Here is a 23,929-nt window from a genome sequence, read left to right on the forward strand (position 1 = left end):
CCCTCCCTCACTGCAGGGGCCTTGATCTTCCCCTCCCCCACAGACTTGCCAGCCGGACGCTGCTCTCCAAGCTGCCAGGCCGTATATCGGCAGTCGGATCAGTATCAGCCGATATGGCTCGTTAATAATGAGCCATCAGTATCGGCCCAAAATATCTTTATCGGCACGCCCCTACTATTCAGAGGAGATGGAAAGCACTTGCTTTGTTCAATCCAGCAACACGGAGGCTTGCAGGAGGTACAGTTGTTGTCTATAAACACATCTGGGGCTAAGCACCAGCAAGGGGAAAGAAGTTCTTAAAGGGGGAAAAAAATATTGGCACCCAGTCACATGAGCATAAATTGGCTATTGTCAAATTTATGGCAGAAATAAGACCTGTAAGAATAAAGCTTCCAGGTGTCTGTGGGTTAGTCATCAGAGGGCTGGCGTTGTGGAACGGCCACCTAATAGGAGAAGCAGGGCCAAAACCCCCCTAAGGACTGAGATGACACCGAACGAGCTCATGAAAGGGGCTTCATGATACAAAGTCTGTGGTTGATGCGGGCTGGGCTTGATGGCCCTCCCAGGCCTGTGTTCCTACCGGCAGACTGACCAGTAGAGCAAGAAGTAAAGCTGGTTTCAGAAAAGCAGCTTTAGACGCGTATTTTGTTGTGTGTGACAGGATGTGGTTTGGACTATTTTGGTGTCGAGCAGCTTTTGGGGCTGCTTTTTTTTTCCTGATCATTTCCATCGGCATTTGTGCTTACCCCCTACCTAAGCCTGCGTAGTTGCCAGAGACTTTTTCATGCTAGGTGTAATCTGGGAAAAAAAACCCCAGATTCTGCTGTTGCGAGAGGTATTTTTAACAGCGCTGGTCCATTTTAACTGCGCGATTATTGTTTTATGCATTCTTTAGAATTATGGCATCCATGTCCAGAACGCGCATCCTTCTACAATTCACTTCCCTGTCCGAGTTTAAGTGCTCAGGCAGAAAGAACATTGTTCGAGGAGGCTTGTATCTTTGCGAGAGGCTTTCACTGTCAAACGGCGAATGCTTGGATGTGGTTGGTCTCGCACCAGCTCAGTTCCTTTACAATATTAACTTGCAGGAGATCTTTCACTGCATCTTTTACCAGATGTTCCCAGATACTTCCGCACGCCAGTCGGTATGCTGGCTAGGTGCCATGTGCAGCGTGGAGAGGACGAGAAAAATTATTCGAGAGAGACCGTGTTTCTGCTGTCCTTCAGTTTGGCTGCTTACGGGGGCATCTTTCGTGGGAGGGTGAACGCGTGCATGTACAGAACTGTTTCTCATTCTTGATGGCGTCCCTGTCTCTTACCTTCATTCTTCGGTTACGGGTACTTGCAGGTGTTCTGCAAAAAAAAAATGTGACTTTTGTACTGGGTTCTCTAAACGCTCAGACCAGAGCTCGTCCTGGTTTCCTCCAGCCTGTGGGGTTTTCATAGGATGCAATGCTGGCCGGTTCAGCAGTGCACACAGTGAAAATAAGGGTGCCTTATATTCTCTCCTAAGATTTACACTGTTATTGCTCAGTCCCGGGTGGCTGAACGCCACTTGTCCCTCTAAGCCGGTGGTTCTCAACCTTTTTCACACCCAGATCTATTAGCATAATTGTCAGCTTGCCACGACCCACAACCCGCTGGCCCCGACCCATACTCAGTCTCTCCCCCCACACTCTCCTCTGGCTGCTGCATCCTCTCCAGCTCCTGCGGATGCTCTCAATAATGCGGGGTGCTCGCCACACCCTCAGTTACATGCCAGCTCCATGCGGGCTGCCAGCGTTGCAGCCTGCATGGGCAAACACCGCCCCGTGACCCTTTACAACGTTCTTGCGACCCACAGGTTGGGAAACGCTGCTCTGAGTGGGACGCCGACTGCTCAGTGGTCACATAACTCGTTAGCATGCCAGAATCTCATTTATTATTGGAATAAACCAGACAAATTGCTCTGCCAACCAAGAGCAGCCATGCACCACCACCCCGTGTGCAAAGGGCAGGGACTTAACGTGAGCAGGGTCTTGATCAAGCCTCCATGCTCTGGTTCCAGCATCCTGTCTCCAGCAGTGACCGGTACCTGCTACTACATCGGAAAGGCAGGAAGCCTGCTTTGGCAGTTGTTCTAGGGTAATCTTCACACTTCTCTGCTAACTATAATAGGGACCTTGGACATGGCTCAGGATCAAAGAGGAGGCAGTGGCGTGTGAATAGCGGTGGTGTGACATGCACTTGGCTTCCAGGCCCTGCACAGAAGGCAGGCTGTTTGTGTGTTTTACAAGCTTCGGTTTTTGTTTGGCCTTGGCAGCTGTAGATAGAGGGAGGCGACAACCACATGGATGCTGGTCGTTTGATGCCCACCCTAGAAGACAGGGCCAAGCACCTGGTAATCCAGAATACTGATGACCGCGGAGCCTGCGCGCACAGCCTCACGGCGATATCGGGGTAAGGGCTCTGGAAGAAGCAGCCTCCGCGAGCAAGGAGCTGCAGCGTCTTTGCCAGCTCCCTCTTTCACTACAAGTCTTATGATAACTATTGTTTTTCTTTATGTCCTCCTCCTGGAGTGGGTTTGAATCTTCGAATGCGTCCCGGTCTCACGAGTGCATGGGAAAATATACCACCCGCCGTTTTGGCATTGCTCTCTGCCTCTAGATAAAATGTCTCGCTACTAATATATGGTATTATAAAATTTCAGGCCATTTTTCAAAATGTACAAGAGATGCTTCTGGTCTCTGCCCAACATTTTCTCTCTTAGTGGATACAACCACAGATTTACTGTTTGAAAATTGAGCCTCATCGTGACAGCGAGCACAAAAAGTAACTACAGCGGCTATATTTTCTTGTGTGCAAGTTGTTAATTTAAGGCCAGCCCGGTGAACTCTCTACACAAATAATTTCCATTTGCTTTCATGGGTGTTTTCCTCGCTCATCCACTCCAATACCGGAGTTTGCCGTAAGGTCTGAGCGCTGTCAGTATGTGCAGATATTTGTGATGGGCTGGACCAGGCTGTGCGCCCAGTGCGGAGATCACAGTGACCTCCTGGTGATGGCAGCCTGGTGGGTTGAGCTGTCTAACACACCTAGCGTTGCAACACGAATGTCTTGTGGTCCATAGGTTACACTTCGGTGGCTGGCATCACACACCTGGGATACATGTGGGTACATCCGTACCGTGTTCTTGGGATCCTGGGGACGGGCGTTCTCCTTCATGTCAAACGCAAACCCGGTGGCGATGCAAACATGGTGTTGAGCAGTTATTTTACAACAGAACTACATGTATTCTCTTTGCAGGCACCTCAGCCATGCCCAAACCCATCGTCCTTTATTCAGTAGTGAGACATCGACTCCTGGTCCCTGGTGCTAACCTCCATTGTGTTATATTTTCTGATTAAGTCCTTTGCCTTTTTTCATGACATCTTGGGCTTAGGAGGAGTTTCCTGTAGATGTTTGTCAGGCCGCTTCCTTGTCCTTGACCCCAACAAAAAAACTTGACGGTCCCTCAGCTATTTGGGGTCTAGAGCACTGTATCATGCTAACCAGTGTTGTCTTTTGCCTTTAACATACCTCCCTGCCTGTAAGCATCTGGTGCCTCCTGTCGCAGACTCTTTCAGCAGTGAGCCATCTTTCCAGTCGGTGCTTGTACAAAAAAAGCCTGTCACAGCAGATGTTGGTGGTGGGTTGGGCTCTTATAAACCAGAATAATCCATAATACTACTTCAGTTGATGCTGTGAAACCTCGTGCATCCAGTCGGACCGTCGCAGATCCCGTCCAGCCCTACTTCTCTGATTTCTTCTCACCAGCGCTGCTAGGCTTTGCAGCGCTTTTCTGACATCAGGAGAGACCAGCAAGAAAGCATCTGCTCCAAAATCCATTCCAGTGAATGGAGAGATTTGCATCGGTTTTATCGGATATAGGATCGGGATCAAAGTTAGACCTTGTCGAATTTTTGGTTTGTTTATTGTGGGTAAACGTCGTCGGAAATCACAAAAGAGTTACGTTCGCTCTTTTTTCTTTTTTCCAAGTAACATCATTTAAAGGCATAATTTAAAACCATGTCCATCTGTCAGGGGAATTGGGGTTCATAAAATTGTAACAGTGGTCTGCATGATGAAGTTCATAGTGGAAATAAAAGCTGACTCTAAATTAGGCACGTCATCACATTGACACCCACTCCCGGGCCTTTACTGGGACAGGTTGGTCGATGCCCGTCAACCGGTGATACCTGCCAAGGGGAGCTGGGGCTGATTCCTGCAGAGAGACAGTGAGAGGTGGTCAGTGCCCGGAGACCACCGAGACCCCTGAAGGGGAGACTAATCCCTGCTGGGTGCGGGTTCCAGGAGTAATGGGCCAGGTAGGAAAAAAGCACCTTAGATCTTCTTTTATCGGGTAGAACATGACTTTGAGTCAAGATAATGATGTTAAAATGAAATCCCTTTTTGATTTAAATTAATAATACTCGTAGCTTTTTCCTGAGCTTTTATAATAGTAATTTCAGGCTTCACAGGTCGTGTTTCTCATCCGTTGGGGAGAAATTTTCCTGCGGCTCAGAAGCAGGACTTTCTTTCCAAATTGCGTTCCCGTAGTAACGATTCCTCATTGACATCTGGAGACTTTTTATCAATAAGACCATCAGCTGGTCGTTATGCGTCCAGGAAATGCTTTAACATGGCAGCTGCTATTGTAAGGCGTTAGAGTACTAGAAGAAGAGTAGGTACGTCTATGAACTTTGCAGTCCCTGAGCACATTTGTGAATAGCATTGAAGCCTGCTTTGTCTCTGTCTCCTCTAGTTATTGTAATGCGCACTTGGAACCAGTCCAAGTACAGCTTTAGCCTTAGGTTAAAACTATCTGAATTATTGTCCTCAGCGAAGGTGTAACAATTCCTGAGTCCTTACGTGGAGAGATTCGACTATAACAGATGTCAACTCTGTTTTGCTTCATAGTCTTGGAACTGTCCAGATGTGTCTTATATACAAGTGCTCTCTTCCTGTCCATTAGCATGGTTTTAGCCACCGTCTTCATGCTTTTTTTGTTTTCCTGGTCTGAATTTTGCATGTCAGACTTGGGTTCTGAGTCTCGAGCCATTCAAGGATGTGCTTGAATGTGTCCGATTGCAGACTCGGACACCTGCTGCCATCAGACAGCGGTTCTGAATCTTGGTCTTTGTGCTGCAATCCTAATGGGAGTGAAGCCTGAAGCCATCCTACATGTCTGCATAGCAAGCGCATCCTATGTATAGATAAGGGAACGGCAGCGAGAGTGCCGATACAACTTGCACGCTGGCGGATGGTGTGTTTAGAAGCATTTGCATGATAATTACCCTGTAGGTTCATAGATTCATAGTCGTTAGGTGCTGGAAAGGGCCTCACAACATCATCGGGTCAAGCCCCCATGCACTTGGGCAGGAAAGACTGGCGGGGTCAGACGACCCCAGCAAAGTGGGCGTCAAGATGCTTTTTGAAGATTGCCAGGGTGGGAAAAGTTCAAGTCTGTCTGAACCTTTTTAGGATTGAGTATGATCCCGAGTTAGAATACGTAGGAGATTGTTTGTGGTTATTTGAAATGCTCTTTCTCTAATAGACTTAACACGACTGAATTCAGCAAGGGAAGGACCAGCTCCAATGCATCGCGTTTCTGTTTTTCTGCTCCTCTTTCCTTCCAGCATCTGATTTTGTTTTGATTATTATGATTATTATTATTTAATATCTTCCTGCAGCAGTTCAGAAAGCACGACCTTTTCTGTGGCAGGCAGGTCAGTGGCAGCTAGGTGCACTGCTTCAGTAGGACTTCGACGTGCAGCCCCCTGCTTAGAAGTGGTGACCACCGGACATGTAGGGCTCAACGCGCTGCTCCAAAAATGCCGGCTCAGCGCAATGCTAGGTGCAGGCTGGCTTTAAAACTAGATGCTCCTTTCTGCTTCACTGATCAAGGGAGAAGCTCGAGCAGTGGCTTGGAGCGTTCTGGGAGCGCTGCCCTCTTGGCGTGCTCCTTTTCCCTGCAGTCCGCTGGAGAAAAGCCAGGAGCTATTGCTGTAAGTCTCAGAATTCACTGTTCATTTCAGAGGTTAAGCAGGTATCCAATGAGCGACCCCATTATTACATACTAATCACTACCAGGATGACTGAACCCTTCAACAGCTTTGGTTCAATTGCCTGGCTTTTGGTTTCATTGCAAAAAAGTGCCTCATGAAGGAAAATGTGGCTTGATGACGGATCACATTCATAATCTAAAATGACAGCAGATCTTGTCATTGCTACCTGTGTGGGAACACATTTACATCAATGGGGGTGGGGAAATATGGCATCCGTATATCCATCACAGTGCTTTGCTAAATTGCACCAGAAATCTGTTTGTTTCTTTCAACAACACGGTTCAGAAACAGTGACGTCGACCCCTGCAAAAAGGTCCAGACAAGACGCAGGCACCACGCCTCCTCTTCGGATCAAGACTTGAATGGAGTTGCGGTGTCAGATTGCTGACTGCCTCCGCTCGGGTGGAAATTTCACAGCTGGCGATGGTGATAAGAGAATGCTTCGCATGGTTTAATTCGGAGCAAATGGCAAGGATGCATGCTTTCATAGTCACGGTTTTGTTTTGGCAAGATTACTCCCCTGTCTCTTCTGAAGATGCTTATAACATACAGAATTATAAATGTAAAGAATTGTGTTGCGACTGCAAGTTGAGCTTTGGTCTTTATTGAAATCCCCATCTCTTTAGATGAAAAACACTTTAGTTGAAAAAAAAAATGCATAATGGATAAAGACCCCATGTGCTGAGAGTGAGGGGCTTGATCGATCTCATTCTTCCGAGGCTGGCATCTTCCACCATTGACCTTTGGACTTATTTGAGTCTCTTGACCTGCCCGGCCAGGCTTCTCTTGGGTCTGGTACCATGTAAACCAGCACAGCCTGTTCCGTGCTCGGGTTGTCGGCGACTGAACTGGCACCCCCACCTGGGCTAGCCTGGGTGAGGATGGTGTGTGGACACCCAACGGGACTAAAAAAGAAGACCCATCAAAGGGTGGATGAGCTCCCTGCGAGCCAACGGCCATCCATACTTGGAGAAGAGATGGGCGCTGCCAGATGACTTGGCCTGAAGAATCGCCGATGATGTGCAGCAACTCAGCTAAGCTCACGCGGAGCGGAGGAGGGTTGTGACAGCATCTGAGGTGCCCCAACGGTCTCACCGGCCTCGGGACTGACTTACCTGAGAAGTGGGGAAGGAAGGAACTGATGAAATCCCACTTCCTCTCTTTTCTATTCCTTGCTTTGTCCCTTCTTTGCTTATATGGTGGCAAGGGAAGTCTTCGTTGGATGTTAGAAAACTTCTGTGCTACGAGGGTGGTTCAGCACTGGAAGAGGCTACCTAGAGAGGTGGTGGAGTCTCCATCCTTGCGAGTTTTTCAGAGGTGGGTAAACTCTGCTGGGACGGTTTAGTTGGAAATGGTCCTGCCTGGAGCAGGGCGTTAGACTAGGTGGCTTTCTGAGATCTCTTCCGGCCCTGCCTTTCTATGATGCTGTGTCCCTTACGGTCTGACCCTTTTTTTCCATGTGGTGTTCATACTTGCATATTTATCCCACTTCTCCTATATTAGCAATATTTTAAAGCTTAACGTTAGGACCACACTTGTTGACTTAGTTGAAATACAGTTGACTGGAAGAGTTTTTCAGAAGCAGAGTGTGGACAGAGTATGTCTATTTTTTATATAGTAGATAAATATAAGGAGGTGTGAAATATGCTTATTATGAATATATACTACATAATGCTGTTTTAAAAGGCACTGCCATTTCTAGCCAAAACAGTGTTCGTGCCTCCGAATTTTAAAATTAAAGTGTGTTTTTTCTCGTTCATATTTGCCTGCCCCGTAAGGTAACGAGCAGATATTGCTATCGCCACCTGCCTGCAGACCTGCGAACGGCAAGTGTTTCTTGCTAGGTCGAGTGGGGAGATGATTTGTGCCACCTATCGGGGAAATATAACACGCGTTGCTCGTTTGCATAATTAGCCTGTCCCAAAGAGCAGCGTGCTGAAAAAGGCTATTCTGAAATTTATATTGATCATCCATTAAACTTTTAATTTGAAATGAAAGGTTAGGGTTTTATGTACTTAGATTGCAATGCAATTGTACATGCTCGTATTTTTATTTATCACCATAATAATCTAACTTGTGAGTTAAACAGTAAAAACCTGGGTGATATACTATCTGGAAGTTCAGCGAGGAGGATACAACTCTGATTACGTGCCTTGAGGCTCGGGACTCTTAAAAGGGACTTTTTGTCTCTTTAAAAAATGCCCCTATTGATTTGTATGGCATTATGTTAACTGTCTGGAATCTTCATATTCTATTAAACTAATACAAATAGAGCTATAATTGCATAATTTCCATCATTTGCAGGGTCGCATGCATATGCAGGCACGTACGCCCAACTTACTGACTGAGACGAGACTGGGATCGACATCTGTCTGGGATGATTTTAGGCTGCCAACACCTGCATCTGCTCATGGGGCTGACCTGTGAGGTCCCGTGCACCCTGTGATTCTATGAAGGAAACCAGGAGTTGAAAAGAGAAATTTTACAGCCTTTACATGATATGACAAATAAGACCTTTTATAACACATTATGGGCACGGCAAGCAGATCTGTGAATTTTATACTGGCGCTTCAGCGAGAAGGAAGCTTGCATTCCACTACCTCTCTAAGACTTGGCCAGAACAAATGAGCATAAAACCTGGTTTGGAATAAAATCTTTATATTTTTTCCAACGGAGCCAGATGGCGAACACCTGTCGCGTACAATTAACAGGTTGCCACGACAGTGTGACAGTTGGAAATGCTGCGTTTGCGTAGCACGGGTGCAGGAGCACAGTCTGTTCCTCTCGGCTAGGCTCGGCCATTGGATGGTCTCTGCAGAACCATTTCATTTTTCCTGTCGAAAAGTGTTGCTTTGGAGGTTGAAATAGGTTGACCGTGTTCTTGTGTCATTTGGATGCAAGAAATTGGGGACAAAATACATTGAGAAGTTGGGAGGAACTCTTGCCCCCTCTTTGCAGAGAAAATGTTGAGCGTTGTAGGGGCAATAGCTTTGGGGGAGAAGAGGGTGAATTTAATTGCAAGCAGTCATAATGCAGATGGTAAAAGATGCAAATAAAGGGGCATGCTCAAAAAGCCATGGACAGAAATGCCTTTCTGCCCGGCAAAGACGAACCCATGCATGACTCCCTTAAATACTGTCGCATTCTCCAAAGACTGTTGTCATGTAGACAGCCGTGCGCAGCTCCAGTGTAACATGGGCAGACTGGTCTCGAAGAAGTGGTAGTAATACCACTTACAAAGTTATCTTTCCACGTTTCTACACGCGCTCCCTCGTGTAACTCCCAACAAGCCCCCGGCAATCTCATTACGAATACGATGATTTGGGATTTTGTTGAGCAGAGCGTTTTGCAGTTCTGCCAAACATTCACTGTATTTCAGCTGGACTTTTTTAATGCTTTCTCTTCACATGATGTGGGGCAGGGGGGTCATGCTAGCTGTTGGGAGACGTAATAGTGGGCAAAGAAAACAGCACAGGAGGGGCACAAGGCATTTAGCTCCACATCTCTATCTGCTCTGTGTGCAGTTCATTTAATATCTTCCCCTCTCCCTTCCTGTTTCTCATTTTTAGTCTTTCTCTATTTGACTTTTTCACTAGGCAGAGTAAGGAACGCCCCTGAAAAGGATTTAGCTATGGCCTCGTTTCAGCCGCACTGCAGTTCGATAGTGCCATTTCCCAATCTCTTCCTTATTAAAAACCCGCGTGCAGTGGCTCCTTTCTGGAGACTGAAATTCAGAGCTTTTTATAAGTCCCACGGTATTCTGAATCCTGAAAGGCAATGCGGTGACTTCGGTGAGATTACTCGGGGGTAAGAGCTATGTTGGATGCACCTTGGAAGGCCAACCCCTCCGCGGGCAAACCGAAGGTGTAGCCTTTCCCAGTTGCCAGGTGAGCTGACGTTCATAATGCGGTTGCATTTCCCCCCCTTTCCAAAGTGCGAATCCCCAATCTGCGGTGGTCAGCGTCTTGTACGGCAGTTCACAAAAGTGCAGCTGCATTGCTGTGCTGGCTCCTTCCCAAATCGCCCGTGGTTTCACCGAGCTCGGTTGGGCAGCTGAGCTGCAGGCACTAATTCTTTTGGCTAGGCGATGTGTTTGATCAGAACTGACATTTCCATTGGTGTGCAGCTACAAGTAACCCTAAGATGTTTTTTGTACTGTAGAAGCAGAGAAGTGGGAGTGGAGCAGAAAAGCAGAACAGAAAGTGACCTAGAGAGAAGATAGAAGTTGTAGCCGAGACATTTTGGTCTACATAAGTATCTGAATCTGTCAGAGATGCTGATTTATTCACTGATTGCAAATCCTGTCTTCTGCATCCTGACTTGTGTGTGTCACACTTCCCTGCAGCTTTACGAATGCTTGATCTTGTGCTGCAAGATCCCAAGCCTCCCCACTCCTGGATGCCTCTCGAACGCAGGTCCCAAATGCCACTGGGTTTTGGCAAGGTTTTGTTGCACAGATAAATGCCCAAAGGGAACTGGGATAAAAACCAGTTTTAATCTGAAATAAAAACGGGAGCCTCCATCTCCAGGGTTGAGAGGCGAGCTCAGTAACTTCCTGCCCACCCTGCTCTTTTTTTTTCCCCTTAAGCATTTCAGAATCTATTGTGTAGCGGGACACTGCGATCGGGGAAATGGATGATTAGCCCATGTGACACGATTAGCATCTCCAGAATACTGATTCGACATTAATTCTACTGTCAATAATAGGTGGATGTATAAAAGCTGCAACAATTAACAAACATTGACTAATGCCTGGTAATAGCTTTTGTGGTCAGTGTTTGAAGCCCCAGTGGTAATGCCTCCCAGCAGAAGCAGCACGCATTGCTTTTACAGATCTAGCTTACAGGTTTTGACGTTTGTACCGGGTTTCTATGAAAAGAAAGATATAAATGGAATATACTAATGGACAGTGTTTTCAAAGGTAAACCAAAAGCATCATAAAATGCATCAGAAACGCGCAGGAGTGAGAACGTGGCATAACGTTTCCGAGTTTTGCCTCTTGGGGATCTTGGAAGTAGTGGAGCCGGGGGCATTACTGACCGGAGAGGGATTTTCTTATCTAGCGTACAGGCACATACGATTTTGCCTCCTCTCAGAAATGAAGCTATGCTCAGATAGAAATGGGGCAAGGGGCTGCGCGTGTAGTAACATGTAAGAGCGAAGCAGGCGAGCCCCTGGTGTTTGCTTTACACGGTGTTACACGCTAGCTGTTCCAGCTCCTGACGTTTAAGGAGATCCGCGAGTGTAAAATGGGGACAGATCTCACGCCCCCAAGGACATGGTGTAAGAGAGACTAAAAAACCTGCAGAGCAATATAATGTTAATTGGTTAAGAGAGAAACGTTTTGTAGTATTCCCCAAAGAGAGAGGCCGTAGGGAAGTTCAGCGCATGGCCGTCACGTGAGCGGCACAGCCGATTGCTGCGCTGGTTTTACCAGCGCGCAGCTGCTACGGCTGTGCCCACCCAAAGGTAGTGTAATACCCCGATAACTCTTCCTCACAGGTCGTACAAATTATGATTCTCTGCTGTCGGGCATCACATCATTACGGATTAATCTGCTTAATGTTTTTTGTCTGATTATCTTTTCTTTTTAAGAAGCTATTACCTAACCTGCAAATAGGCTTTTAAGCGCTCGTACAATGCTCTCCCTCTACCTAAACGCTTCTCTTTTTGAAAATTGTAATATTGCAAATTATTACATAAAAATACAAAAGAAGCATCTTTGGAGGAAGAAAAAAAATCTCACTTCAAGAGTGTAAATGTTTCCAATTTAAACCAGCAGAAGAATAAAACAGTGGAGAATTTTAGCTGATCCACACTTTTTAGACCATGATACCATCCTGCGGGCTGTGAAAGGATCAAAAGGGATCCGCTCCGCTTGGCTTTGGGTCTTGGCATCTAAACACGAGGCGACATCCTTATGCTCTCAAATGCCTCCCTCTCGCTTGTGGTACCGACGCTACTGTCGGCCGCTCGCCTGCGGACTGACCGCTCAGAAGTCGACTAGGTATTTCTTTGGGATAGTTAGAGTGAAAATACTGTATCACAGGAAAATATCGCTCTGCACTAGAGCTTGATGCGTGGGAATAGGCCAGTAGCTGAGAAAATTGCATGTATCTGAGGGAACACGAAGTTAACGGCAAATAACGTCTTGGAGACGGGTTGTAGCCGTGCCGGTCTAAAGGCAAAAAGAATTGGAGCTCGCGGCAAAAGTGAGAGCTTTTATTAGTAGACCAACTAGATAGTCGCAAAGAAAAAGTCTTTATTTGCAAGCTTTTGGGCACACGCATGGGGTAGATTTACACCTTATGGACTCACCTAGGAAAGTAGATGGATAGGTAGATAGATGCAGATATTTATATCTATATATAGATAGTTATATAGATATATATAGATCTAGAGAGATATAGATATCATATGTATAGATATCTATATATACATCTATATATATGATCTCTCTCTCTCTCTCTCTCTCTCTCTCTCTCTCTCTCTCTCTCTATATATATATATACACACATACATACACGCACACACACATATATATATAATCTATTATATACAGTATATATAGAGATATTTCACAAGCTTTTGTGAACTGTAGCTCACTTCATGAGATGCTGTGAAAGGACGTGCAGTCCACTGAATTCAGCTGAGCACAGTGCCATCCTTTTCCAGTGTCTGATGAAGTGAGCTTTAGCTCATGAAAGCTGGGGGGGGGTACATGCAAATGCTTTGGCTAGTCTATAAGGTACAAATCTACTCAACCTTCTACTGCACTTATGGCAAGCTGTCTCTTGATTAGTGACAGGCCCACTTCTCTTTTCATGTTGGAGGAAGCCGAGCAAATGCTTCAGCATTTGGATGTGTGCTTCCCACCCTGTTGCATGGGTCTTTTGCATAACAGATCTCTTGGGGAAAGCTTCATTGAGGTAGTCATTAGCCAAGCACAGAGGTCTGATCGTGTTCTGCGCGTGCTTCCAGCTCTTGATGAACTTGAGGGATTTGAAATCGTTCAGGGCCTTGCAAGGTCAGCAGTTCTGCAGGAAGCGTTGCAGTTTCGTTGCTGCTGAACTGAGGACAGGTGCAAACCTGGGATGATGCCAGAGTGTGTGTATTAGATGGTAGGAAATGCATCTTACCGGGTTAGTTGAAGGGCCCGTGTGTTAGTATAGATACTGTGTGCATCTGTCCTTGTTGCTGATTTCTCCCTGAAATCCAGATCTTCTAGTGAAATTTGGATTCAGTGCTGAGGAGAGGCTTGTGATGCTGCAAGCAGATGAGATGCTCAAGAAATGCGGATGTTGCTTTTTTTGAACAGCTCTTTAACTTGGCAGGAAGATGTAAGAGAAATTCAGAGTGTATAAAATAGACTCAGAAATGAGTCCTGAAATGAATGTGCTTCCAGACTTGTCGAGAAGTGCTTCCTACTGTCCAGAGCTTGGCTCTTGTAAACCCCTACGTGAATCCTGTATCCATGGACACCCTCAAGCCTTATGGTCTTAAAGTTTTATTTGCTGAAATCTGTTCAGTTGATTTGACTTAGCATTCTTAGGCTTTAAGCAGGTTTTTAAACCTAAGAGAGTTTGATACCATGATGCTGAATTTCTTGGAGTTCTCTGATGAATAGGAGCCTTCGACCACCTGCAAGGGGGCTGCAAAGGGGATGGAGCTGGGCTGGTCTCAGTGGGGGCAGACGACAGGACAAGGAGCAATGGGCTCAAGCTGCAGCAAGGGGAGTTGAGGCTGGATATTAGGCAAAACTCTCTCATTAGGAGGATGATAAAGCGCTGGTACAGGTTACCAGAGAGGTGGTGCAGTCTCCATCCTTGGAGGTTTTCAAAACCCGACTAGACAAGGCCTTGGCTGGGATGAGATAGTTGGGGATGTTCCTGCTTGGAGCAGGGGATTAGACAAGATGTCCTCCTGAGGTCCCGTCCAGTCCTAATTTTCTGTGACTCTTTGATTGAAGACTGGTAAATCTGTCTGTCGCATCACAAACGTACAGGAAACACAATTGGAAATCTCTCCTGTGGAGCAAAATAATAGGTCATAAGCGATAAACCAGTGAGACCTTCAACAGCTTATCCAGTTCTGGAATTATTAGAATTAAATCTTTCTGCCTGAAAATATCACTCTGAATTCAGTCGACTGCGGCCTGCTAACCTACTGTCATAGGAGCACGCCCCTTTCTCTGCTGTTCATGTTCCTTTATAAAAAAAAATCGTCCTAAGCATCCCTGGCGACAGCATGCTCGAGCAGTGGTTCTCAAACTTTTGCTTTTTTGCAGACCACTTGAAAATTGCTCAAAATCTCGGCAGACCACTTAATAAACTTTTTTTTTTTTTATTCTACCTGTTCTTTTAAGCAAAGGTCTGGGAAGTCGGGCGTAATGTTTGTCAGCTTTATCTTTAGGTCACCTTTCTGCAGACCACCTGAATGGAGCTTGGTCCGCGGTCCACAGTTTGAGCACCTCTCTGCTAGAAGATGTGCTATAAATTAAGCACAACTCACGTGCATATCCATTTTCTAGGTAGCATATGCTTAACTTGAGCAGTGTACGTTCCTGTAATTCAGCTGTAACATGGGGAGTGACGGGTTTGGATTCACCAAGCCTTTCCATTGAAGAGACCCAGATCCATCGCGTGTAATCCTGCGACGGAAATAAATGATGGTTTTCTAGTAGGAAGTCACCGGGGCATTTGCTTCCAGAGGTTCATCCAGAATCTGGTAGTGCGTTGAGCTGGCGTGGTTCATGCACTGGTTTCCACAGCTGTGGAAAACCAAGTGGAGTGGGATGGCGCCGTGTCCAGCCGCCTCTGGTGCCTCAACTCAAACGATTTGCCTCTTGGGTCAGTTTGGAGGATGCGTTTGAGTCTAGAGCAAGGCTTACACTCGCGCCTCTCGGTTCTTAATGCCTCGCCCACCTTTATGCCACTCCACTGCAGTTGGGCTGACGCTTTCTCTGCCAGTAAGCAAGGGTGGTATTTAGAGCGTTGCATATGGCATCTTGTTTCGATTTGGTGATTAAAGTTTTAATCACCGGAGACATGGGGTCCTGGCACATGCATTACTAACCAAAATCCTGCGTGTTGGCTGGAATTTAGGAATTCCCCCCGAAGATGTTTTCTTCCCTTTGATGCATCCCACCGTATCTCTGAATATGAAGATAACTTCTGACTTCTGTACAAATCCTGGGAGTATTCCTCTCGTTTCTTTCTAGCAAGAGGATCCTGTTAAGTTCCTTAACCCTTTTTTCTTTACGAATAGCGGCAGCACAAGAAGTACCAGAAGTACATCAGAAAAAATGTCTCGGTGGTTAGTGGATCATCCTGGCGACTTCATGGAGATGTACTAAGGTGCCAAGGCACAGGTATAGGGTCAAGATACACAAGAGTTGGTCATGGTCAAAACAGATCTCATCCGAATTGGATCGAGGTGAAAGAGGTCTTGGAAACAGCACTGTGCCTGGATACTAGATGTGTCTCTAGATAGCAGGGGGACAGCTCCGTGCCCAAAGTCTGGGGTAGCCAAGACAGATTTTAAAGATCCCTCAGGTTTTGAAGTTCGGCGTATTGGCATCACCATATAGTTAAGTGCATTTTCAATGCATTGTTTGCACTTCTAGGTCTAGATCGTTTTTTAACTATAATTCAGGACAACAGCAGTACTTCAGGGATGGATGCGACTTTCCTTTATGACATTTGCAGGGACTTTGTAATTTGTTTTACAAGAGTAATTGCACCACAATCACTGTTGGCACCAACGTTGTTAATTTAATGCCATAGTTTCACATTAACAACACTTAATTATTTTTGTAACAAAATAGTGGCTTAAGCGAGGTGGTTGCACGTTGGTTTCTTATAGCCCAGATGGTGGCTAATCCATTAAAATGCATTAATATTTGCTAATGACAAAGCAAGGGAATGATAACGTTGCACTGCAGCCTGTTTTTAGATAATTACGCATCAGTTAATCATTTGTACCAAATAGGAGTGAAAACATGGGGCCATTAGAGAGAAGCAGGTTGCAGAGTGCACGATGAAGTGATGATAAAATCGGGATTGTCAAAAAAGCAAATATTTGAAAGAGGAAGCCAGTAATGCACTATGTTAAATATTTTAGAAGCTCGTGATGAAGAAAGTCATTAGGAAGAAAGACGTTACTAATGGGAAGTTATTACAAAAAATTAGATACAGTTTGCCGCTGACTGTAATAAAGTAAATATTAGAGTCATGCAGTTCACAGTATTAGGTGCATTTTCCTATATCATTTGCCTTGGTAGTACTTAAAGGAAAACTTAGTTTATTGTTTTCCAGGTAGCACTGAAAAGTATTGTTGGCTGTCCTCAAATCTGTACCCAGATTCAGAAATCTGAAATTCTGCTTTGCTGGACAGATCCGTAAAGGCTGTATTTCTGTAGTTCAGTCTCAAGGGGAAAGAAAAGCCGGAGTGGGAATTTGAATAACACATTGGTATTAATTTATTTTCTTATTAGGTATTCCATAGGGACTTTATGCCCTGGGAGAAAAAAAGAAATGCGGTTTAAAAATTCATCCTTAATTAAAGATTTACTCCGATAAGGCTATAACTATACCCATTTTAAAAAGTTACGTTGCTTCAATTCTCTTCAGAGAGTTTTTTTTGTTCCCCCCATGAGAATCGAGACAAGTGACCTAGTCTAAATACACATCTTGATTAGGAGGAAAGTTTAACTGCTTATCGTTTTATGTCATCGCTCTGCCGTCCTCACGGTGACCAAAGGAATTGTTCCCCGCAGAGCCTTTGCTGCGGTTGCACTGCCGGCGTGCCAGTAAGCTGTGCCGGCAGAGACCTCTCGTGGGGGATGCAATGTACTGCGCCGCAAGAGGCAAACCAGGTTCTTTGGGCAGATGCAGCATCTTTCATTAGACCAACTAAATAGTTGGAAAAAATGGTTCTTTGCAAGCTTTGGGGCACAAACACCCTTCTTCAGGCACAGGGAGAGTCTGCGGGTGTCTGCGCGCTCTCTTGGGTAGAACAGAAGCCAATATGCAACATGCAGGTCTGCGAAAATGCAAATGCGTGGCAGTGAGGTTCAAAGGGAACGGGAGACGATAGCGGTGAGAAGGGAGGAAAGGGGAGACGGTGATAAAATGCAGACAGGTTATCTGGGGTTATCAGATGGCAGGCAGGTTGTCATGTACCATAAATCCAATGTCTGTATGGCTTTTTCCGTGTGCCTGGCTGTACCCCTGGCCCATGCACACTGGGTTTTCTGGCCCAGCTGTCCACTGTACAGCATGATCTCTTCACAGCCCTTGCCACGGCAGCTGTCCTGGTTGTACTTTTTCATGCAGATTAGCCTGACTTAAGCACTGCTTTGCACACTTACCGTAAGGTGGCTGGAGTGTTGTAATTGCTGGAGTATAGTTCAGGGACTATCATGGAAAATTCAGGTGGGAAGGGAGCTCAGGAGGTCACATCTAGTCCAACCCCTGCTCCAAGCAGGACCAGCCCCGACTGCATCATCCCAGATGAGGCTCTGTCTAGCCGGGTCTTCAAAACCTCCAAGGATGGAGACTGCACCGCCTCTTAGTCAGAGAGTTTTTCCTTCTATCTAACCTAAACTTCCCTTGCTGCCGCTCAAGCCCATTGCTTCTTGTTCTGTCATCTGCCCCCACTGAGCTCCATCCTCTTTGGACCCCTTCAGGTAGTTCATAGATGTTGGGGGCTGGAAGGGACCTCGAGGTCATCATCTCCGGCCCCCTGCACTTGGGCAGTTGAAGGCTGCTATCAAATCCCGCTCGGTCTTCTCTTCTCCAGACTACACAAGCCCATTTCCCTCAGCCTCTCCTCACCAGTCCTGTCCCCCAGCCCCACAACCATTTTCATTGCCCTTCACTGGACTCTCTCCAACTTGTCCACAACCTTTCTGCAGTGGGGGCCCACAGCTGGACACCGGACCCCAGATGTGGCCTCCCTGTACTGAATAGAGGGGAAGAATCACTGCCCTCCATCTGCTGGCACCGCTCCTACCAACGCAGGCAGCAAGTTTTTTTGTCTTATATCTCTATTGACCGAATCGTGTATATGGTTAGAGGGAGAGAGTAGACAAGCTTTCAGGCTCAAAGTGCCAAGACATGAGGAAGGAAGGTTGTGTTTAGGGCATGTTGTCTCCACCGCCTCGGTCCGGGGTGACTGATGCCCACGGGAGCGCCTGTCCTGGAGAAGACCCCAAGGCACCTGGGACTTGCAGCAATAATCTGAATGTAAGAGACTCAGACGCACAATTGGGTGCTCCTCTTCTGTTTGGCAGGAAGATTTATCCCTTTCTTGCATCGTGCATGCGGTCAGCTCGCCCTCTGTGACCCTGCACAGCAGCTCTTGGGCCCCTGCTTAGAGCATGCAGCTGCAGACTGGGCTTTCTGTTGCAGGTGGGATGTTCCTCGGATGTCGTGAAGAACAAGCACAGGACGCAAGGAAGCTCCACTCTAGTTCTGTGCACCTAGCCTCACTTGGCATTTGGGAAGTGATGGGGAGGGAGGCAGGCATGTAACGCCAGCTGGAAGCTCACATTTGGCTGATAGAAACGTGCCCCTTGGGAGCCAGAGCTTGAAGCCCTTTCCTTTGCACTGGAGAGCTGCATTCTGCTCCCCTTTGTCCCAGCATTTGTGATTTAGAGGCTGATTTAGGATCCTGTGATCATACTAGTGCATATGGAGCAGACATTCAGCTTGTGTAGTTGGAAAAAAAAATGCCACGCTAATTCCCTGACTTCTCGGAGACTGCGCTCTTACGGGCTCTGATCTCATTTGTTAGGAGATTTTATGCAGCAGCTTGTTCTCTCGTCTCCGACTCGGTACTGAACTCAGACCTCTGTGTAGTGTTAGGGGCTGCTGTGATGTTGGAGATAGCATCTTTCATAAGTTTCCAACTGAAACAATGACCCCTTTTGGGCATAAAAGATTACAAATACCAGATATTAGAGTAGTGGTGGAGGGTATCGCTCAGGCATTAGGGTAGGTGGTATCATTCAGCTCCTCTTAAATTCCATTGGATTACATTATTTTGGATATAATTCTCCTGTGTCATAAAACGCTGCATTTTGTTGTGCGTTGTTTAACAGTGGTCTCATTCTGTCCTAAGCATGACTGAGTCCGTCATCCATTTTATTTGTCACGTCTGTAAAGCACTTCGGCTCCCTTAGGTTGCCGGGCAGTACAGATGCTAAGGGCGCGACGTAAAAGCTGTGCTGGGGTTTTTATCTTCCTGAGCAGGTCCATCGGTCTCTGTCCCTCAGTCTCTCTCTCTCCCTCTGTCTTCGTACAGGCACAGAAGAATAGCTTTATGAAGATTTTAAGAGCTTCTGTCATTGGACAGACTAAGTAGGAGACAATGACACTGAAGAGCAAAAGGATCATAACTGATCGTAGGGAGGAAGAGAGGTTGAGCCTGGTATATGGTTGTAGGACTGAGAGTAATAAGGTGAAAATGCTAAAGAAAAATAAAAGATGGGTATCATAGCAGGGGTGGTTTTCCAGTCCAGTTCATAGGGATGTGAGGGTACGGCAGGAATTGGCTCAGGTAATTTCAGAGCATTGGCCATCCTTTTTGAGAACTAACAGAGGTTGGATGAGGTCCCAGGTGACTAGAAAAGGGCAAATATTGTGCCCCTCTTTAAGGAGGAGGAGGAGGATGTGGGGAACTACAGACCAGACAACCTAACCTATATACCCAGAAAGATCATGGAGCAGGTCCTCGAGGAAGCACCGAGAGGAGAACAAGGTGATCAGAAACAGTCGGCGTAGACTCACCAAGAGCAAGTCATGCCATGCCAATCTGATTTCCTTCTCTGATAGTGGCAGGGTCTGTGGATGAGGGGAGAGCAGTGGACAAGGTATATTTTGACCCTTAGCAAGGCTTTCAACTGGGTCTCCCATGACATACACATTAACGAGCTAAGGCACTACAGACTAGGCAAAAGTACTGTAAGGTGGATTCGTAACTGGTTGGATCATCCTACTTGGCAATTACTCCTCAATGGCTCGATGTCTAGTTGGGAGGAGTTATCAAATGGGGTTCCCGAGGGATATGTCCTGGGTCTGGTATTGTTCAGCATCTTCAGTAATGATTTGGATGATGTCGTCAAGTGAAAGCTTAGGAAATTTGCAGATGATACCAAATTGGGTGGAACTGTGGAAACTGTGGCTGGCAGCGCTAGGATCCAGAATGACCTGCATAGACTGGGGAAATAGTCCGCAGTCAGATGAACTTCAGCAAGGGCAAGTGTCAAGTCTTGCATTTGAGATGGAATAACTGCATACACAACTATAGACTTGGGAATGACTGGCTGGGCTGCAGTGCTGCAGAGGAGGACCATAAGCTGAAGCAACAGGGTACTCTTGTTGCCAAAAAAAGCCAACAGCATCCTGGGTTGTATTAACAGGAACACCACTTGCAAATCAAGGGAAGTGATTCTTCCTCTCTCCTCAAGACTGTTGAGGCCTCACCTGGAGGACTGTGTACATTTTTGGGCCATGCTTCGAGAAGGACATGGGCAGCCTGGAAAGAGTCTAGCACAAGGCAGCAAAAATGATCCGGGGACTGGGAGACTAGACTTATGGGCCAGGGACAGAAATTACACACAAACTGGTGTAAGTGATCAGAAACGAGTTCAAATCTGTAACATAACAGAAGTTCAGTGCACAGAAACTGCTTTCAAAATAGCCACAACTGGTTTAAGATAAACCTGGATGGATGTCATATCAGACTTAACAGTTTTAGGTTAAATTGGTTTATTGAACTTCTGTCCCAGATCCCCTCCAGATGCAAGTTAACTCATAGTCCCCCAGCATCCCAGGATGCACCTCCCTACAAACTCTCCCTTGCAGGGTGAGCAGGCTAGCCTTGGCCTATGCTGTCTGTTCCTGCTGAGCAGGGAGCTAGCACCTCCCAGTGCCTGGCCTGGGCCACTGCAGGCCTGGGGCTGCATTTCTGGAATCAAAAGTGAATGTCTGTTCACCTGCTTGTGGGTTCAATCGATGCAGCTTAAACTAACCTGAGAAGAATGAATCGATTCTGCTCGGGCGTTTTCACTGTCTGTACTTAGCCATGGGGAAAGACTGAAAGAACTAAGGTTATTTAACCTGGAGAAGGGAAGACTGAGGGGAGGCTTGATAAACAGTCTTTAAATACCTGAAGGATGATTACAGAGAGGATGGTGATGGGGGGGGCAGTTTCCTGTGAATGTAGGGGACAGGAATAGGAGCAATAGCTTCAGGCTGCAGCAAGAGAAATTTAGGCTGGCAATTAGAAGGAATTTGACTATGAGAGTAGTCAGGCACTGGAAGAGGCCGTCTAGAGAAGTTGTGGATTTTCCATGCTTGGAAAGTTTTCAAGAGCAGGTTTAGTCAAGGATGATCCAGCCTTGAGCAGGGGGCTGCGCTACAGGACCTTATGAGGTCCTTCCCAGCCCTACTTTCCTGTGAGCCTATGTGGACATGTACCAAGAGGAGTGGTGGAAGCCCCTTTGCTTGTGAGGTTTAGAAGTGGGGCAGAACAGCGGAGGGTATACTTCATCAGCAAACGCACAGTAGATTGCAGGCTCGTTTTCGATTTGGCTTTAGCAACATTTGACGTGTAATTAATTCCAAGTCGTTTTCTTAGTGATGCAGCTTGCATGTGTCCCCGGGGTTTGTTTTGGTCTCTTGTCCTGAGATATCATGTGGTTGAAACAGGGCATTTGTATCAAGAAACAGGGAAACAGGCTTAACGTGATCGATCTCAGATGCTAGTGGCATCAAGGGTTGTGATGCGCCCTACTCCCTGTATCATAAATGTTTTTAAATGGAGGAATTTAGTTATGCTTTTTATGGACATAATTTCCAAGAAATCACAGCAATTTATGTCTAACTGAGTGAAGTAAAAAGAAAATGAGAAAATTGACTTTTTAAATAAGTAAATGGGCTTTTATAGAGACTATTCAGATAGAATGTATTTTAGTGTGTGTGTCTGTCTGTCTCAGGAGAAGTTTTCTGTGCCTTTAGGATGTACTTCAAAAGTGATTGTATGTATGACTCAATTAACTGTTTGCAAAGTCTACTTGAAAATATACAGGAGAGGAACAAAAGTGCTTTTTTATACATTTTTCCCGGAAATTACTTAGTATTTTATTCCATTCTCAGTTAAGATATACATTACTCTTCAATTTATTTTTAATTCATTATTAGTATTGTCACTATTGTTTTAGTAGGCAATAGTTCATTATTTTTATAATTATTATTTTACTTTTGTCTCGCTGGGCGGGGAGCTACTCCAGGGCCAGGGCTGGGGTCTTGCAGTGGTGACAGCGTGGTCTGGAGCCAGAGCAGAGCCACGATCCGCTGCCCGCATGCCCCTGCTAGCGCTTCTGGGGCCGATCTCCGTGGAAACCCTGGCCCCACGCTGCCACGGCTCCGCCACATCTGGGGTTTCCATGGAAACCAGTCGCAGCCACATGGGCTGGGGCCACTGGGAAATGGAGACCGCCACTGGCCTGATCTGGCCCACAGGTTGGACTTTGCCCGCTCCTGAGCTGGACTGTTCTCAGTGGGGGCAGATGACAGGACAAGGAGCAATGGGCTCAAGCTGCAGCAAGGGAAGTTGAGGTTGGATATTAAGAAATAACTTTCTCACTCAGATGGTAGTAAAGCACTGGGACAGGCTTCCCTGGGAGGTGGTGCAATCTCCATCCTTGGAGGTGTTGAAGACCTGGGTAGACAAAGCCTTGGCTGGGATGATGGAGTTGGGGCTGGTCCTGCTTGGAGCAGGGGGTTGCACTAGATGTGACCTCCTGAGGTCCCGTCTAATCCTAAATGTCCATGATTTTTTTTTTCTCCATGGACAGCAGTAATTCCTATTCATGTGGAACAATGAACCACTACTTATGGTCAGCAGAATGACAGGGGGAGACAGGCACCGGAGGGTGCTGGGCTATGTTTGAAATAAATTAAATGTGTTCTCTCATTCGGGAAGACGTTCCTTTTTTTTAAGAGAAGTTCTTCCTGGAAAGAAGTTTGAATAGAAACAGAGTCGTCTAGAAGCTCCTGGCAAGCTATATCATTTGAGCCCTTACACTGTAAAACAGGAGTTCAAAACTAACGTGCAAGTTGAGTCATGCCTATTGCATGACAATTTTTTAACCAGCTGGATGTAAAGTAGCAATGAAAATCTACCCTTTGGATACAAAAGGCAATTATTTTGAGTACTTGAGATTACACAGAGATAATTTCAGTAGCCAAACATATATACATATATATAATTATAGAATTTATATTCCAGTGCTGCTACCTGTTGTACACAATAATATACATGTACTTATGGCCGACTATAACTGTGCTTTTCGAAAATGCCTACAGGCATTTTTCCTCCTAATTATTTGCTAGTGAACATCTGGTTCCTCACCACCTCCCGAATGAAACTCGGTTAGAAAAAAAAAGATTTCACAGAAGAAATTCCTAATCTGTTCATACAGGAGGGGAAACGGCTAAAAAAGAAAAAGGTGCCAGGATTTCTGTAGATACCCCTGATGGGGGGAATGTGACTGCCGTGTACAATAAAGGCACGCATGCAGTACGTGGTGCTGTTTTTAGGTTTGGTCGGACTCGGGATGCTCAAGTAGAAGTCATGGGAAATAGCCTTTTTTTTTTCACTTGCCACTAGTTTTTTTTAAAAATGGCACCTTTATCCTCTGACAACAAGGTGACCTTGCTGTAATTGCTTTGGTCGGCTCAGGAGTAGATTCTTGTGTTATATTGTAATGTGGTTGAGTCCACTCAGACTGACGAGCATACAGGTTGCAGGTACCTACGAATTAAGCAGCGTTT

At 46.1% G+C, this 23,929-nt stretch overlaps 1 protein-coding gene across 8 annotated transcripts in view; it reads left to right on the forward strand.

Moving 5' to 3' along the window:
• LOC102573424 (leucine-rich repeat and fibronectin type III domain-containing protein 1-like protein) overlaps positions 1 to 23,929 on the forward strand; it is a 169,580-nt gene that overhangs the window by 120,959 nt on the left and 24,692 nt on the right. The window contains exons 1-2 of one of the 8 annotated variants that reach the window (XM_019495508.2): positions 6,725 to 7,403; positions 8,391 to 9,973. The exons of 6 other annotated variants lie outside the window; for them this stretch is intronic. The gene's annotated coding sequence lies outside the window, so the exon portion shown is untranslated. Of the gene's footprint in view, positions 1 to 6,724; positions 7,404 to 8,390; positions 9,974 to 23,929 lie in introns of those variants that run through there. One more of the 8 variants, XM_019495509.2, reaches the window with a different exon arrangement.

The sequence above is a fragment of the Alligator mississippiensis genome, chromosome 15, assembly GCF_030867095.1.
Source record: "Alligator mississippiensis isolate rAllMis1 chromosome 15, rAllMis1, whole genome shotgun sequence".
Lineage (NCBI taxonomy): Eukaryota > Metazoa > Chordata > Crocodylia > Alligatoridae > Alligator > Alligator mississippiensis.